Source organism: Ursus arctos, unplaced genomic scaffold (assembly GCF_023065955.2).
Source record: "Ursus arctos isolate Adak ecotype North America unplaced genomic scaffold, UrsArc2.0 scaffold_7, whole genome shotgun sequence".
NCBI lineage: Eukaryota > Metazoa > Chordata > Mammalia > Carnivora > Ursidae > Ursus > Ursus arctos.
In genome coordinates, this window is record NW_026623089.1 from 9,628,147 (window position 1) to 9,647,128 (window position 18,982).

General features: G+C 47.3%; 1 protein-coding gene across 5 annotated transcripts in view; it reads left to right on the forward strand.

Moving 5' to 3' along the window:
- ATE1 (arginyltransferase 1) overlaps window positions 1-18,982 on the forward strand; it is a 224,508-nt gene that overhangs the window by 171,513 nt on the left and 34,013 nt on the right. The gene's annotated exons all lie outside the window — the stretch shown is intronic.

Consider the following 18,982-nt stretch of genomic DNA (forward strand, 5'->3'; position numbering starts at 1 on the left):
GGGGCTCTCCACCTGCTGGCTCTTGGAAAGCTGTTTGCAAAATCCCAGCCCCACACAGGCTGCGTTCATGCATTTTTTGATGGACCGATCTGTTCAGCCAACCACTCTCTGAGCACCTGTACCGAGTGCTGTGCGGGCCTTGGACGTGCACAAGCCCGAGTCCCTGTCTTCTTGGCATTTCATTCCAGGGAGAGAGACAGACAATTTGCAACCAGTAGAGCAGTAGGAATGCTGGATTGTGTTTGGTAGCACGAAAGGCCACTTCGGGTAGGGCGCTCAGGGACGGCCTTTGGAAGCAGGGGCAATCCGCGGGCGTGGAGTGAATGGAACGCGTGGACTTACGAAAGGCTCAGAGAGGGAGCAGTGGTGCTCTTGGCTTTTCAGGAGACCACAGTCCTGGAGGGCCGACTTAAACCCACGAGCTGGAACAAGAGCTGCTGTAGGAGCGGAGATGAAATCCTATGAACCCTCGGGAAGAAAAGCTTGCCTCTGATGGAGGCGGTCAGAGCTGTTTCTCTCCGACCTACAGTCGATTTTGAGAAAGGATGATCAGGGCAGGCCTGGCAGAAAGGATGGAATAAGAGCCCTTGTGGAAGCAGAAATACAGGGCATGCTTAGGGAGCAGAGTGCCGTTTTGTTTTGGCTGAAATATAAAGGATTTGAAAGAAAGTCATGGGCGCTGGAGTGGAGGACAGAGCGAGGCACCTCCGGAGGGGTGGGCTCCTACACTGGCGTGCCCTGTGTGCCAGCAGCGTCCTCTCTGGCAGCCCCCCCGGGGGCCACTTTGGACGGCAGTGGGGAGCAGCCATGGCTGGAAGGGGCAGTGTCCCGGTGGAGAGAAGCCGCATCCCCATCTCCCAGGATAGAAACCGAGAGCACCCACCACAAAACAGACAAGCCAGACGATTCCCTACCATCAGCAAAACTGGTTTGTTGTTTTCACCAGGAGACCTAGGATGGAATATGCGAGCCTCCTAAGCCTCTCCCATAGGGAGCACCTGGGGGGAGGCCGCACGGGAAGGCAGGGGCCCCACGACAACAAACCCCACGAGGAGGCAAAGTTGTGCGTGGCCAGTGTGGCTGGCGAACCAAGAAATTCTGGTTCCAAAAAAATCCGTGAGAAAAGCATTGATAAGTCCTTGAGATGGGTGCTTGTCCGGGTTCCCTAGAGCCCCTGCAGCCCATCACCTGTAAGCGCGTGGGCTCCCCAAGCTCACCCTCCCCGGCCCTGAACGAGCGGCTGCTCCGTGAGGTGGACGGAGGGGCCGCCCTTGCTTCTCTGCAAACTGCCATTTCCTTTCTGGAACACAGCTTCCTGGATTGTTAAGCATAAAAACCAAAACTCGTGTGCTGCCAGTGCGGGAAAGAAATGGCCTTCTAACCGATCTTCAGAAGGGGGCCTTAGGATGGAAGGGAAGAGCAGAAGAGGGAAGTCTCTAGAAGAGGAGAGGCTGACCGGGAGCAGCAGGTGCATGGAGTATCTAGGTCTACGGAGAGGAACAGGCTGGCCTTGGGTCAGATTTCCCAGACACAGAGCCGTCCAGGGCTCCTTGGGCAGGGGGAGTGAGGGAGCTCTCTGAGGAAAGGGGAAGGAGGACGCAGAGGGCACAGGGCCGGGGGCTGAGCAGGGCGGGGCTCCGCTGACCCGGGCTCCAGCCAGGTGTGGACGATGACCTTGCAGGTGGGATGACTTCCACTCGGCCCAGGGCCGCGCCCCCGCCACGGGGTAGGGGGAGCTGCTGAGGGCCAGCACGCGCGCACGGCCGCTGGGGTCTGGGTGCCCGGCAGCGTCCGCTACAAGGCTCAGGAACCTGTGCCGCTGGGCCGTGTGAACAGAGTTCTGAGCCCACGGAAAAACGAGAAGGGGGCAAAAGAGGCAGAACACCCGCAGCCGCTGCCGGACCCGCTCCGGCTCCTCCTGCCGTCCTGCCGGAGTCACGGTCCCTGCAGCCCTCCCCCTCCCGGGGCGAGCAGCCTCCGTGGTCGCAGTCAGGCGCTGCCCCCCCGTCCTCGCCCCGTGCACGGTCACTGGTGTGTTCTTGGGCGAAGAGCCCACGAGAGAGCGGCACGTGGGTCGTGAGGACCTGGAAGGCCATGCTGACGTAAGCAGGACGCGTGGTCTGGAAAGACCGAAACTGTGGCTTGAAGGAAGGTGTGAAGCATCACAGGAGGTAAGAGGAGGCAAGGCCAAGAAAACGGACTTGAGGGTCGAAGGAAAACCTGTGCGTGCACACGCACACGCACATGGGAAGGGATGAAGGCAGCGAGCCACCTGGGGCCCATGAGGAGAACGGGGTTCCAGGGGAGGCTCTAATTCTCACCCGAGAGCTGGGGACTTGGACCGGGGTACCCTCACTTGGCCTCAGGATGAGCAAGATACCCGCCGGCTGTACTGGGGCACAACCGCCTGTCCCTCCCCCCCGCCAGAATGCTGTCCTCCCTATTCTGGTTCTGCCTGCTTCCCCTCGGGGAGGCCTCTGTCCCCCCTATTCAAATTAGCACCCAAACATTGGCTTTTGACATGACATTTAGAATGTTGTGGCATTCTTGTGTGAGGCCTGCTCTCCACAGACTGTGTGTCCTGTTTGTGTTGGTGTCTGTCTGTCTCCTCAATGGACTGGTAGCGGGGGGGGGGGGGGGGTCTGCTCTGGCTTGCCCGCGGCTCTGTCACCAGACCCCAAACAGCCCCTAGTGGGCTCTCAGTGAACACTTTCTGAATGACTGACTAGGACTTACCAGAGGAAAAAAGAAGATAAAAATGAGAAAGGATCAAGGAAAATGAAATTCTTTCTTCCTCTTTTAAAGTAATCTCTATACCCAATGTGGGGCTCAAACCCACAACTCTGAGATCAAGAGTCACATGTCCTACCAATAAAGCCAGCCAGGTGCCCGGTGAAATCCTACATATGCCTGGCGTTAATGTGATAAGTGTTCTCATCTAAGGTCACTCCATGCTTTTCTTTGAGAATGTAGGTGGATATCCATTGCAGATCCTTTTTTCTTTCTTTAGAAGTATGGAAACATGATAATCAAGGTGACAGGGACGTATCTCCAATGATGAAGAAAAAGCAAATATTCATTTTATTTGAATTGTGGCTTTGGGTTTTTTCCTCCCCTTTGTAAGAACAAAACTGGAAAATCCCCACCTATGCCTTTCTTAAGTGTAAGGTGACCTCCGTCTCTGCTGGAGCCCTGATTGTCCCTGAGCCCGTTTGGATGAGGCTGGTGTTGGGGGTTCCAAGCCTCTCCCCGCTGTCTGCCCGCCAGCAGGGCCCATCTGCCCCAATGCACGTGCTCTCCCCAGTCCTCAGCCCGCCTCTTCTTGGCGTGACCACGAAATGCATAATCGATAGGCAAGGTCCTGCTCCCCGGGAACGCTGGGGCTCTAGTCCGTCACTGACATCAGGACCATGGGGACCCGGTCTGGAATGAGACACCTTGTTATGTGTTGCTCTGGCTACTAACTCTGGTCCTCGCGCCCCTTTCCTCGGGGAGTGTTGGGGGCCACGCGCTCCCCGACCCCCACATAGCTCCTGCGGACTTTAATAAGGGACATGTGACGGAAACCACATGCTGGGCTTGGAAAATGTCGGGGCTGACCCACATGTCCTCTCCGGGGAGGAGAGAGCTGTTACTCCTCCGGTCAGTCAAGGACAATGAAAACCAAATGTGTCTGCCGTGGCATGCAAACACACACACATGCAAACACACACACATGCAAACACACACACACACACATGCAAACACACACATGCATGCAAACCCACACGCAAACACACACATGCAAACACACACGCAAACACACACATGCAAACACACACATGCAAACCCACACACAGACACACACACATGCAAACACACACATGCAAACCCACACACAGACACACACACATGCAAACACACACACATGCAAACACACACATGCAAACCCACACAGAGACACACACATGCAAACACACACACAGACACACACACATGCAAACACACACACATGCAAACCCACACACAGACACACACACATGCAAACACACACACATGCAAACCCACACACAGACACACACACATGCAAACACACACATGCAAACACACACATGCAAACCCACACACAGACACACACATGCAAACACACACACAGACACACACACATGCAAACACACACACATGCAAACCCACACACAGACACACACACATGCAAACACACACACATGCAAACCCACACAGACACACACACATGCAAACACACACACATGCAAACACACACACACATGCAAACACACACACAAACACACACGCAAACACACACACATGCAAACACACACACAAACACACGCAAACACACACATGCAAACACACACACATGCAAACACACACATGCATGCAAACCCACACGCAAACACACACACATGCAAACACACACACACAAACACACACGCAAACACACACACATGCAAACACACACATGCAAACCCACACACAGACACACACACATGCAAACACACACATGCAAACCCACACACAGACACACACACATGCAAACACACACACATGCAAACACACACATGCAAACCCACACACAGACACACACATGCAAACACACACACAGACACACACACATGCAAACACACACACATGCAAACCCACACACAGACACACACACATGCAAACACACACACATGCAAACACACACATGCAAACCCACACACAGACACACACATGCAAACACACACACATGCAAACACACACATGCAAACCCACACACAGACACACACACATGCAAACACACACGCCCATGCAAACACACACATGCAAACACACACATGCAAACCCACACACACAAACACACACAGACACACACACATGCAAACACACATAGACACACACATGCAAACACACACATGCAAACACACACATGCAAACACATGCAAACACACACACGCAAACACACACATGCAAACACACACACACACACACACGCTGCAAATGACCGTTATGTGTGATAGGCCAAGGGTGGTTACTGTTGTCCAAGTGGACGTTATTGCAGATTCTGTGGAAGGCACAGCGCTAGGACTCCATTTCTGCACACCGTGTTCTTTCCTTGCTGTTGTGGCTGAAACACACTGACTTTATCACCAAATTCTATTCCGTGGGAGAACAGCTGTTTCCATATTCTGTTGACGACGTGTTGTTTGCGTCTAAGGTAGCGTGCCTTTCCAACCTGGAGAAGGTACTTCAGATCTCACGTTTCCCCTCCACGACCTGTCCTCACCGCCCTGCTGCTGGACGATGTGCAGGACCGGCCCCGCGCCCCCATGAGGAGGGACCACCCACCTGCCAGAGCAGTAGCCAGAGCCTGGCTTGGCTCTCCTAAGAAGGGCTCCCCACCCCCCACATGCCCAGTGGATTTCATTTTGCAGGAGGAAGAGCTGAGGGTCCCCGTGCAGGCTGCGGCCAGGGGCTGAGTGCTGGGCCGCCCTTGCCGATGCCTTTGCTGGGACGCTTTGGCCAAAGCTGGGGAGGGTTTCTGGCTCCGCTTGGGGTGAAATAGTTGGCAGGACAAGCCTATACGCGACAGAAGAATCAAAATTCCTTTATGCTAGCCAAGTCCCCTGATTTCTTTTTACCTCCTTCGGTGGTGTCATCAGAGGGTCGCCTGCCCACCCTCTCCTCTCTGCTCCTACTTCTACCCGCCGACACCTTCATTGCCGAGCTGTTTTCGCGGCAACTCAGTGCAGTGGGATCATTGACTCCAGTTTCTCGTGTCCGACCGAGAGTCACTTGAAAAGCCTTATCCATTTCATCTCCAACGTAGTTCTAGCATCTCGATCCTTTCGTTCCCCTGACACTGGTGAAGTTTGCGCACCCGTTTGCCCTCCGCTCAGCTAGGTGAAAGGCTGCTCACGGGCTTGCTAGCGTCAGTCTTCTCTCCAGGGCAGCGCTGTCTTGCTGAATACTTGGCAAAGGACGTTCCTTCCTAAAATAAGATAGAGGTGCCTGGACTGGCTCAGTTGGTGGAGCGTGCGACTCTTGATCTCAGGGTTGTGAGTTTGAGCCCCATGTTGGGTATAGAGATTACTTTAAAATAAACTCTTAAAAAAAAGATAAGATAATGCCTTCCATGCCTTTTCACTGATTCCTGATATTTCTTTGTTTTTTTGGGGGGAGGGTTAAAGATTTTTATTTATTGGAAAGAGAGCAAGAGAGCACAAGCAGGGGGAGCAGCAGAGGGAGAAGCAGGCTCCTCGCTGAGCAGGGAGCCTGACACAGGACTCGATCCCAGGACCCTGGGATCAGGACCTGAGATGAAGGCGGATGCTTCACCGACTGAGCCACCCAGGCGCCCCTGGTTCCTAATATTTCTTTGAGCCAGTCTTTCCTTGTACAACGAAATGCTAAATGTAGAAAGTTTAACTTCCTGCTCAGGAGGTTGGCTATTATGAAAAGATCAGAACAGAACAAGTGTTGGTGAGCACGTGGAGAAATTGGAACCTGAGCACTGTTGGTGGGAATGAAAAATGATACAGCTTCTATGAAAATGAGAGGGTACCTCAAAAAAAATTAAAAATAGGGTTACCCTATAATCCAGCAATTCCCCTTATGGGGATATACACAAGAGAATTGAAAGCAGGATCTCAGAGAGAGATTGGTAAACTTAGTTCGTGGCAGCGTTAATCCTGATCTCCTGAGGGCGAGGGCAGCTCAGACGTCTGCCCAGGGATGAACGGATGAACAAAATGCGAATGCATAGAACAGAATAGGAGCCAGCCTTCAAAAGGAAGTACGTTCCGACACACGCTACGACATAGATGAGACTTAAGGGCATTATGCTAAGTTGAACAGGCCAGTTACAAAGAGCCAAATACCATGTGATTCCCTGGATTCGCTTAGAAGAGTTTAAATTCATGGAGACAGCAGAGTGGTGGCGGCCAGGGGCTGGGGAACGCCAATGGGGAATTGTTAATTTGGGGGTACCGAGTCTCAGTTTTGCAACATGAAAAAGTCCTGGAGATTTGCTTGCACAACAATGTGAACACCGGTCACATTACCGCACTGTGCATTTCCAGCGATTAAGATGGTAGGTTTTGTTATGTGTATTTTAACAGTTACATTTTTAAAATAATTTTTAAATTAAGCTTACATTATGCTATAGCAAGCTGGGTGTCTGTTGCGCTGTTTCATGAAGGTGAATGTCAGTATCTGGCAGAAGAAGTTAACTTTGTAAACTATGTGGAACCTGTAGGATAACAAAATATAAACTCCACCCTCTTCTAAGAAGGGTGAATTACCTCCCCTGTAGTAAATTTATAGTATTTATAAGATTCTTTTAGATGAAACTTTCCAGGTGAAACTTTGTCCTGTTGTTGACATGACCAAGGGTCCATGTGCTCTGCTTGGCACAGGGTTGTTAGCAAGTTTAGGTAGCTGAGAACTTAGGATCTCAAGAAGGTAAATTGCAGGGGTGCATTTAGGTATGGAGCATAAAAGGATAGGAGACTAGTTAGTTACCCAGATCTGGACCACACGCTGCCCAGTTATCAGCAGACTTTCCATTCCCGCTTCAAAGGAAGAGAAAGAATAATATGAAGCAGTGTCCAGACCATTTTAATAAATACAGAGTTCCCCAAAAGGCCCACCGTCCCAGACCTTACGGCTCCTGCCAAATCCTGTAAAAATAAAGATTAAACCATACGGAATTTGTTTTGTCCTGATTGCCGGTATTTTGTTTTGGTACTAAGGGTCTCCAGGCTTCTGGCCTAAGAGCGTGCTGACGGCTCGAGCTTTTGGTTCGGCTCATCTCCTGTCCTTGAGAAGGAATCACTCCTTCCTTGGCTGCCTGATACCCTCTCCGCCTGGAATCACACACCACCCTGCTCATGGGGGAGGGGGGTGGGGAGGCAGCGCTGGGCTGCCCTGGGCAAGGGCTGGGTTGTGGCATCAGTGGGCCTAGGTCTCAGATTTCTCATCATGTCCTAAAATTTTGTATTTTAAAATAATTTCAAGCTTGTGGAAAATTTGCAAGAATAGTACGAAGAAACCACTGCAAATCTTTTACCCAGTTTCCTCAATTGTTAATACTTTGCCTTTCTCTTTCTGTCTCTCTCTCTGTGTGTCTCATATAGTCGCAGACAATGATCAGAATCAGGAAATGAAACAGTAGCACAATAGTTATCTACAGTGTGTCTAATGGGGAGAATTTTCCCAATACCGTCTTCTACGGTGTTCTTGGTTTCTGTATTCCAGTCTAGGATGGCTCATGGAATGCATGTAGGTAGTAGGGACTCATTCACTAGAGCCCGAACCTGGGGAGAGGCAGAGGGAGAAGCAGGCTCCAAGCTGAGCAAAGAGCCCGATGTGGGACTTTGTCCTGGGATCATGACCTGAGCCGAAGGCAGACGCTTCACTGACTGAGCCACCCAGGTGTCCCGGGACTCATTCACTTTTGAGCACCAATTAAGCAAGTCAGCCTTCCTCCTCTCTTTCCCACTTTGCAGTAGAAAAAGAAGTTGGTGATTACAAGGGATTGGAGAACAGTTAACTTGTTCCCAGACTATGTGAGTCCATTCTAATTTACCCTTTAAAATAAGATGAATTTATATGACTTTATATTATCGACATATTACCCAATAATAATTGAAAGGAGCCTACAATGAAAAAGAATGTTCTTTTGACTATGATGCAAATTATTGAAACGGTACAGCTTCCCAGGCTGCGGTGCTCAAGAAGCTGTCCCTCTGTAGAACGGGACAGTGATGGTGTGAACACTGTTGCAATAGGGGCCATGTCTTGTTTGTGGACTGAAGTCACTGTAGCACCATCTCTCGGCGTAGGGTTAACCAAGCGGTTCACGAGTAACCCAAGAGTAATAAAAGAGAGTAGAGAAATGGTCAGAGGAAAAGTCTCCAGGCTGAGGCTGGAAGCTCTCTGGTGCTGTCTGCACGGGCCGCCCCGTCTTATGCACACCCCCCAGCTGAAGGCTGGATTGAACCTCTTGAAAATATTGTCCGCGCTATGACTCTATGAAACATACACTCATTTCTCCAGGAATGAAGACTCCCAAGGGAGGAAAGGTTGAGCTTTCAGAGGTTGATGATGGAAAGGAGGGAGCTGGACTTCCAGATATGTCATTACAATGCCTTTTTCCCCACCCCCATCTTAGGGGTGTGTGTGTGTGTGTGTGTGTGTGTGTGTGTGTGTAGGGAGGACCTTCCCAGGGTAAATTTGGTCAGGGTGTATTTCTTTTTTTAAGATTATTTATTTTAGAGAGCGTGTGTGAGCGGGGGGAGGGGCAGAGAGAGAGGGAGACAAGCAGACTCCCCGCTGTGTGTGGAGCCCGATGCAGGGCTCGATCCCAGGACCCTGAGACCACAATCTGAGCTGAAACCAAGAGTCAGGTGCTTCACTGACTGAGCTACCCAGGTGCCCCAGGGTGCATTTCTTTAGGTCAAAGAGGTCTTGTGTAAGAGAGAACGGCAATAGTCCATCTCATGGGCCTCATGAGCAATGTTGATCTCATGAGACTTGTGACCAAAAGTTTCAGATGTTATTCATTTACTGGAATTATTGAAAGGGGCCAATGGGCTCATTCAGGGTACTCAGTGTCAGATCAGAAAGTAGAGACTAGCATCTGTGGGATTGCAGGTAATTCCACTAAAAAAGAGAAATTTTTCATTATGGAAGATTTTAAACATACAAATTAGAGTAATATAATGAGCCCTCATATACCTATCATACAGCCTCAACAACAGTCATCTCACGTATTTTATCTATTCCCTCTTACCTTGACTCCCCTTGATTCTTCCTTACCTTGACTCCCCTTGACTATCCAGAATTATTTTGAATAAAACCCTGATGTCCTATCATTCCATCAATAAATATTTCAGTATGTATCTTTAAAAGATATACGTTCTTAAAATAATTAACCATAAACCACTAGCATTCCTTGTCACAGCTCCATTTTTGCGATCATCAATAATTCCTCCACATCACTATCTGTTCGGTGGTAGCATTTCCTCAATTATCTTACAAATTGTTTTATTAATTGTTCAAAGTAGGATCCAAATTACGTCCACACATTGCAATCAATTAACATGTCTCTTAAGTTTATTTTCATCTGTAAGACCCATCTGCACATTTTTTCCCCCTTTGGAAGCTACTAATTGAAGAAACCTGGTCATTTGTCCTGCAGTGTTCCTCAAAGTTCAGATTTTGTTAGTTATGTTGCCATGGTGTCGCTGAACATGTTCCTCTTTCCCCAGTACTTTTTGTCAATTACTGATTCCATCTCAAGGCTTAGTGAAATATAGGTTCAAGTTTTCTAATAAGACTCCTTCACAGATAATGGTGTGTTCTCCCAATAACAGTGAAAAGAAAATGTCTGGTTGTTTCTCTTTTTTGATATTAGCAGTCATTAGTGATTATTGCGTCAATCTGTTATTTAGTTAAGTGTTGAAAATGGTGATATTCTAATTTTATCATTTCATCTTCACTTATTATCTATAAAGATAACTTACCTCATCAACTATTTGACCCCAAAGCACAGTTCATGTAGAAAAGTTAGCTTAAATGCTTCATTCGGGCTATTTAGCAACTTTTGAAATAAGGAGTTGGTTTCCTAGCATATTCCAAAGGTAACCAGTAAGTTTGTTTTAAAATATCATATGAACTCATAGATTTAAACAGAGTTGGTAAGTTTTTTTTTTAAATTTATTTATTAGAGAAAGCACAAGTTGGGGAGGGGGAGCTGCAGAGGAAGAGGGAGAAGCAGGCTCCCCACTGAGCAGTGAGCCCAATGTGGGGTCAATCCTAGGACCCTGGGATCATGACCTGAGCCAAAGGCAGATGCCTAACCAACTGAGCCACCCAGGTGCTCCCAGAGTTGGTGGGTTTTAATCCATTATATTTATTATTCTTTAGTGATCACTCAATTATCCTATCTTTGGGCAATGGTGCCTTTTCAGATCTGTTGCTGTGGCCTTTTGACAGAATCCCAGAAGTCTTTGATGTTTTTTGATAGAAGTATTTCTGTGTTTTTTGGTATGACAAGTTGTTCCAAGCTCATCTTGCCAATTTCTGCCCACTTCTTGAGGAAGCCACTTCTCTAAGGAGTCTTGGAGCTTTTTAGTAGGAAATGGTATTTAGAGACCACAAACTAGGTACTAAGGACATTCACTGTTACTGGGCTGGGGGTCACTTTAGGCCCTTTCAAGGGACAAACCCAAGAAATACTTAAAAAACAAACAACTATAGCACGAGTTCATAATAATATTTCCAGTCCAAATTTAGGACTCTACATTTTACTTGCCCAGACCAATCTCATATCTACACACATCTCTTTTCTCCATGTTGAAAAGTCTCAGTCCCCAGTGATACCAACATAATTACTCATTTACTTTATGAGTAACACACCCATACCAGTCTCGGAATCCTAATGCTAACACTGTCACCAGCAATGCACTTACTGACATGGGCTCTCAGTTAAAAAGCACACTGTGTGGGGATTTGCTTGTGTGTCTTCGTTTCTCAGTTTGTATTTGGGGCAATTAATTGCATGTGCACAGGGAATTAGGATCTCAGTAAGGATTCAGCCAACAAAGGAATGACTCAGTGGAGTTTGGCCTCATCCATAGTTGCTAAGAAACTTCTGGAAACTGTGAAGTCCAAATGGGGTGGGTCTGAAAGTATCTTTACACGTCCCATTGCATAAAACTAGTTAAAGGAAGCTTGGGTCACATGTTGTCAGATTTTCACGTTAGACATTATTCTCCTTCCACATAGCCTGGCCTCTTTTAGGCCTAATCTAATTCTGTTTGAGCTCCTGGTATGGGGGTACAGCTTCACGGGAAGTTGGATCTAAAAAGAACTACAAACTCAGGGAACATCTTGTTCAATCCTCTTATGCTACAGATAGGGAAATGGGGTCTCAGAGAAGTCTGATGTGCTTATGATATTGTTTTATTGAATGTGCAAGGTAGTAAGGGGTGTTCACGTGATGACCTTTTGTGGGATGTGGGATGGGGGAAGATTAAATCCAAATAATTTGCATAATGACAAAATTATTTTATTAGGAATTAGGTTAAATTTTATCGTGGCTAAAAAGATGTCAGAAACTATAATGAAAATGATAAGGAAGTATAATGACGGGTTCTTTCTTATGTTACCGGACCCCGCTGTATACGGTAAACATGTCAGAGGGGCCAAGTTTGAAAATAGAGAAGCTAATGTTATGCCACGTGAAGTTAATCCTTTTGGTAATAATAAGAAAGTCCTTCTCGAAGCCATCTCAGTCGGAATTCTAGGTTTCTGATCCCTTTAAGGGGAGATAGAAGTCTGATAAGAAAAAAAATGTACAAAGGATTTATACATGTAATTCACGGGAGAAAAAGTAAAGTTACCAATAAGCACATGATGGAAGCAACTTCATTCACAATTGAAGAAACGCAAGTCGAACCATCAGTAATGTATAATTCTTCACTTAATGGTGAAAAATACGTGTGTGGTGATAGCCCCGGCTAAGAATGATGTGGGGAAATTGATACTGAGTACACTGTTGCGGGGAGTGTAAAACTTTAGTGGACAGGGTGTTTTGATAATCTCTCTCCAAATCCAAAAAGCACATATCCTTTGGCTTAGCAATTTTGTTGCTAAGAAATCCACCCTAGGGACCTCCTTGAAAATAACACAACAATCTCTGTCCCAGGACGTTCCCTTCAGCATGTCTGCGGTAGCCCAAAATTACAAGCACTAAATGGGTACCAATAAAGGATAGTTAAATAAATTGTGAAACAGATTTATAATAAAATATGAGGCAACCATTAAAAAGCATGAAGTATGGCTTTATGTGCTAAAGGAGAAACCTTCCCCAAATATATTATTAAGTGACAAATGCAAGATAAAGACCAATCTGTATACAATATCTAATTCATATGAGAATAATTCTGAAGACTATTCATATCTGCTAACGGATATACTACTACACATGTATTTGCATAAATTACTTTCTGGAGGTGACGCACGAAGCGGCAATAGTTGTGGTTTAGGGATGGAGAAACTGGAAATAGCCTTTAATGTTGGTTTTCTATCTTTTTATTTTCTTGCTGTTTGGATTTTTCATTAATTGCATGAATTCATTTTATTTCCATTCTTTTTCAAAGGAGATCAGGTCCTTATACCTAAATAGCAGCAGTCCATAAAGGTAAATGAATATTATCTTAAATGAATATTGAATCAGATTATTTAATCATGAAAAGCGTCCTGGTAGAATCATCCAGAATTTTGAACTAAGTGAAGAAGGGAAAATCACTCTGATTTTAATATTTTAACCCTCATGGTATGAGAGTCAGTACGTCCATGCATGACGAACAACAAAGAAAAGAGAGCATGGGTGGTCTAGGACATACAGGGTATGGGTATAGTGTGATTTAATAGTTCTGAGCTCACCTTTTGGAACGGAGTGTTCCCGTCTGTAAAATGATGAAAGTGGACTAGATCTAACCAGGTCCTAAGCTTTCTTCTTGATTCTGGGCTGAGACTGGTTAAGGTGACGTGGCCAATTTGGTGGCCTTTCCACAGGTTGCACAGCCACAGAGTGACAATCACTGGGCCTCAGCATGCTCCCCATGTAGGGGAAGTCTCTTACAAGTGCATCTTTAAAAATTGCTTAACGAACTATAATAAAGCAAATACCCCTATAAATCGCTTGCAGGTCATGAAATGGAACTTTACCGGTACCCTAGAAGCTCTTCCTTTACTGTCTCAGTGATATATATAATTTTATATATTATATATACACACTTAAGCACATTTAACATGTCCGAACATATTCTATGAGTTTTAATCCATTATGATTATTACCCTTGTTGAAGCTCCTAGAGTACCGTCTTTGGCCAGTGGGAGATTAGCAAGTGCTTCTTGACAATAAATCATTCATGGATTCATTAGTTCATTTGCTCATTCATTCAACTGTGTACCTGTCACAGACAAGGTATACAACCAGACAATGTGAAGAGTATAAAAAGAAATAAGATTTGGTCCTCGTCCACAAAAAGCTTGTAGTCTGTCATGAGAAATGACATATATACAGACCACAACTAGCAAGCAGTATCATAAATGTAGAGAAATAAAGCTGTGCTATAGCTATCTGGAGGTAAAGCTGGTATAAGTTGCATACTTGTCACTCATCCAGCCTCTTCTTTGCTCTGCCTTCCTTAGCATGAGGATTCCCTTTGTGATCTAAGATGGCGGCTCCATCCTCTGCCACAAGGCTCGTACCCAGCCAGCAAGAAAGTGGAGACGAAAGGAAAGGCAGGCTCCTACCTGTTAAGGTCAGCACCTCGAGGTTGTACAAATCACTTCCGCTCATCTACCAATGGCCAGGACTTAGTCACATGGCCATGCCTCGCTGCAAGGGAGGCTGGGATATGTAGTCTCTGGTCAACCCCTGTGCCTTTTCTCTCTGCTATGTGCAAACCCTGGGTAGGTAGACCTTCCACTCCCCAAATTTAATAGGCATATGAATCACCCGGAGACCTTGTTAAAATGGAGATCCTGAGTCAGTCGGCACGGGTAGGGGGTGGGGATGTTGGAGATTCGCATTTCCCAAAGCTCCCAGGTGGAGCAGAAACTTGGTTCTTGGCCCACATCTAGGCACCACACGTCAAGGGTACAGGTGACCGCGTAGGCGGGACTGCCTGCTATTGGGGTGGCTATCAGGGTGCTATCAGTCTTAGAGACCACTGTGGTCTTCATTAACATGTAAAGGGTGCTTCTGCAGCTGCTTGGGTAAATACCTTTGGGGAATGCTGAGTATTCGTATTAAATACCCAGATAATGGGCCGTGTACAAAGTGTAATTAGAAGGCTCTTTGCTCCAGCTAAATTGTATATTGGCTTTTGTTTAGAATTTGAAGTTTTCCCTTAGGATTAGAAAGTTGGGGTCATAATAATTTTTAAAATGAGTTATTTTCTAAGTAGAAAACAAATCACAGTAGCACACAGATTTCTTGGCATTCTAAATATTTAGATTTGTGGCCTTCCTCCAGTTTTCTTCAAACACTGTTGAAAGTGTGAATAATTATACTTCATGCCAGTCTAAATAGCATTTTTATTTCTTAGAGAAATCTAAACACTCAAAGGCCCTTTTAGTATGTTATCTTTAAAATTTTGTTAATAAAAATAGAGTTGCGAAGCCTTCCTTGCTTCCCTGGGCCCGGGTCCACTGCCTGGGCTCTGCGCACCCACTGCACCCCCCACCTCTCCAGTGTGACCGTCCAGAACTGTCTGCCCCAGGCTGGCAGGACTGTCCTGCCCTTGTTCACCCCTGGATCCCACAGCCTAGAACATTTCCAGTTCCCAGGGCTAGATTCTGAAGTTTGGATTTCTGGGTTTGTTTTGTCCCCAGCAACTGGCCTTTTCTGCTTGACCTGGCAGTGCCTGGTACAGGGCTTTGATCTCACTCCAGGGAGGCACAACCAGGGCTTATCGGAACAGCCCGGGGTCGTTAGGAAGATTATAAGAGGGAAGATAAGTAGAAGCACTTTGTGAGTCATAGAGTGCTATGCAAACATAATAGAGCGTTACTTTGCATAATGAAAATGACTCTTTTCATTATTCATTATAGTTTTCGGGCAGTTGGTGCATGGCAGGAAGTCAGTGTTCTACAACGTTCTCTCCTTTAATTCTCATCTCTCTTTCTCAAACGGAGAAACCTGAGGATTCAGGAATTTAGCCGAGCTCAGGCAGCCGAGCGGGCAGAGCCAGGAATCTCCCCCAGGCCTGGACTCCAGAGCCTACGCTCTTAGATCGGACGCATTTAAATCTGATCCCATTACAAGTTGAGAACATATTCCGGAATACGTTCAGGCTTGAGTCTGGATTTTTAAATCACGATTATATTTACTTTCTTTTCGTATTCCAAACTGTGCTTTACCTACCGGGAGTGCCTCCCGGCAAGTTTTGGTTCATTGTCTCTGAAGGGTGTCCTCTGCCTTCCCTCCTTCTGTGCGCAGCAGAGGCGTGGTCTGTGTGTGAGCGGTGTCCCCTGGCACGTTCCTGGTTTACCTGCAAGAGGAGACCTGGAACCTGGGTGGGAAAGAAGCAGGAGAGAGCAGCGCAGGAAGGACGCCTCCCTCCTGCCCATTTTGGGATCCTCCGATCTGTTAGGACACATTATCTTACCCTGTTCTGCAGGTTTTGGTCCAGATAATGTTGACTTCCCCTCCCTCCAACTTGGAAAATCACTTACCCTACAGTGTATGAAGCAGGAATGCCCTGTGCTTTAGAAAGGTGCACGGAAGGGAAGGGAAATTTACCTTACCCCCTCTGGGCACCTCAGTGAGCATTTTGAAAGATGCTTAATGAAGCATATGGGGCTTCTTTAGAGTGGCAGTACATTCAAGCTGCAAGCTTTGGGTTTTTTCTCCTCCACCCTTGATCGCGCGAGAGAGCAGGTCTCATCTCTCTCTCCCCCACCCCCAGCTCCAAACAGACCCCATCTACCACCGCCCCCTCTCCCCCAGGCAGGCAGCAAATATCCCGCGGCTCCTTCCCCCAAGTCAGCCTGAAAATAGCGCTCAGAGGGAGAGAAAGCGGCTTTGGGAAGTGTGACCTGAGCAGTCAGCTTAGGCGAAATGTACACAATAAACTTCTATCTGGACTGAATTGTTCCGTAAAGTGGCAATCACTTCCCAGACGGACGGGCCCTGGAGGACCCGCCATTCTGCATCTTTTAATCACCGTTGCTATGGAGAAAGCCACTATTTCATTAGAGAAAGCGCCTTAACGCAATTAACACATAGTTCAGTTGCTCCCCATCCCTCTGGGGCCCCAAGATGGAGGGGGTTGGCGTGTATTGCTTTCCCTGGGACCCGCGGGAGACAGCAGGCCAAGCAGGGCAGGGAGGGTTCCCAGGAAGGAAACTCTCAGCGAAACAGGACCAGGTTGCCTTAATATTAAGGGACGTCCAAAGGAGGAACGAGCTTAAAATAAACAAAAACTCAGGGCGTGGGTTTGACTCAGTGTTTCAGAGCAAAGCCGCACAAACTAAAACAGAGGAAAAGGTCTCTGTCTCCTCTTTGAGTTGGAAATACACTGAAGATCTCTGTACATCCTCTGGCGAAACTGATTTTCCAACTATTTCTTGTTCCAATTGACTTCTTTCCTCAGGACTGGGACGAACTAGTAGCCAGGAAGTAGAGGCGACCACTGTCCCCACAGCTGGCTGCAGATTTTTCCCTGGCCGCTGTTTTAAACTCCCTTTCACAAGCTCATTTGCAAAACAGGGAAGATAATATTTTCTACTTAACTGGGCCATCCTAAGAAGCAACTTTCCCTAGGGTGCCTGCCTGGCCAGAAAAAGGAAATGCTTATAAAAAAGATGAGTTTTGATGTTTATGAAATGAGGGCTTGGAGAGAGTTTTCTGAAGTTACCAGATTCTGGGCATTTCCCAAGAGTGGGGCCATAGATGCATGCCCCTGTCCCAGGCTTTTCTCTAGCTGCCTGGAGTAAAAGACTCCAGCAATAATTTAATTCTCAATTAACAGTATTAAAAAGAAGTAGAAGGTACACTCATGCACCTTCTTCTAAGGAATCTGTCCAGTAGGAGAAGGGCAGCAGAAAAGGCGGGCAGGCAAGCAAGCGGTGACATATATACCGTGTATAGAGATGTTTGCATCATCCCTAATTAGCTAATGTATTTCTTTCCGCCTGCCCTCTTGGAGGAATTCTCAAGCATGTCCCCTGCCGCTCCTGGAGACGGCAGAAAAGCAAATGACACCGAATTTTCCCTTCTTAATTAAAATGTTAAACAGGGTTAAGATGCCAAGTTTCATCAGAGATATTTGTTCCCCCGGTGAACTCTTAAGTCCTGCTGGGGTTCAGTTCAATGGGAGTTATTTGAGTCAACACATGTTATTAAGTTTCCAAATGTAATCAGCCCAGATATTTTAATGGAAACTTTCTCCTTTCTTTTAATAAGCATGTGGTTTGGTTAAAAAAGCACTTGGGTGAGGTGCCCTGCGTTGCCCTTCCGTAACCACATCGCCATAGCAACGGGCAGCTGGTCTCTACAAAGGCAGCGGGCGCTGCGAGGGGGCCGCCGGCGGGAGCCCAGCCCCCAGTGGCAGTGTTTGGCCAGGCGTAAGTATCTTCAATGGGATTAGAATGTTTAAGGGGCTAAAGGCTGTGGGAAAACTTTTGTCTGCCATATTTATCTCTTCTGCGGCTGTGTGCTAACATTTCCACTCGGGGTACAATGGGGTTAAAAGTAAGAGCAAATGTTTTGATGGGTTTATTTTGAATTATGAATTCATGGGTCTGCATAATCGCTTGTCAGCATCAACCTGCTTTTGACTGTGCCAGAGATGGGGGTGGGGGTGGGGGGGAGAAGGCAGTGGGAATCTACACCAGGGAAGAGCTTCAGCATGGAGAATGAATTACATGGGTGAGGGGAGCCGCTTTTCTCCCTGGGCGGACACTCCGTATCTTAGAGACAGGTTTCGGGCTCCCAGCGCTGCTCCCGGGGTGAGGACTTTGCAAAGAGCAGGGCTTCCTCTTTGACCGGTTTGTTGGGTTTGTTGTTGGGGGGGAAGGAGGGACTGGCAGGCGGCTGTTTCTGTCTCCTGGTCCTCACGCGCTCTGGAAGTTGGATAGGATGCGGTGTGAGGAGTGCTCTCCCGTGATGGGCTGAAATGGGTCCTCCCACGAACTCACATGCTGACGTTCTCATCCCCAGCCCCTTGGCGCGTGACTGCACTTGGAGATAGGATCTTTGAGGAGGGAAGGGAAAGGAAGGCCGTTAGGGTGAGGCTAGTCCACTCTGACCGGTGTCCTTGTAAGAAGAGGAGGGACCACAAAGAGACCGCAGAAGCATGTGGGCACGGGAAAATGACCATGTGAAGACCCAGCAAGAAGACAGCCATCTCCAAGCCAAGGAGAGAAGCCTCGGAAGAAACCAAACCAACCAGCACTTCGATGTTGGACTTCCAAACTC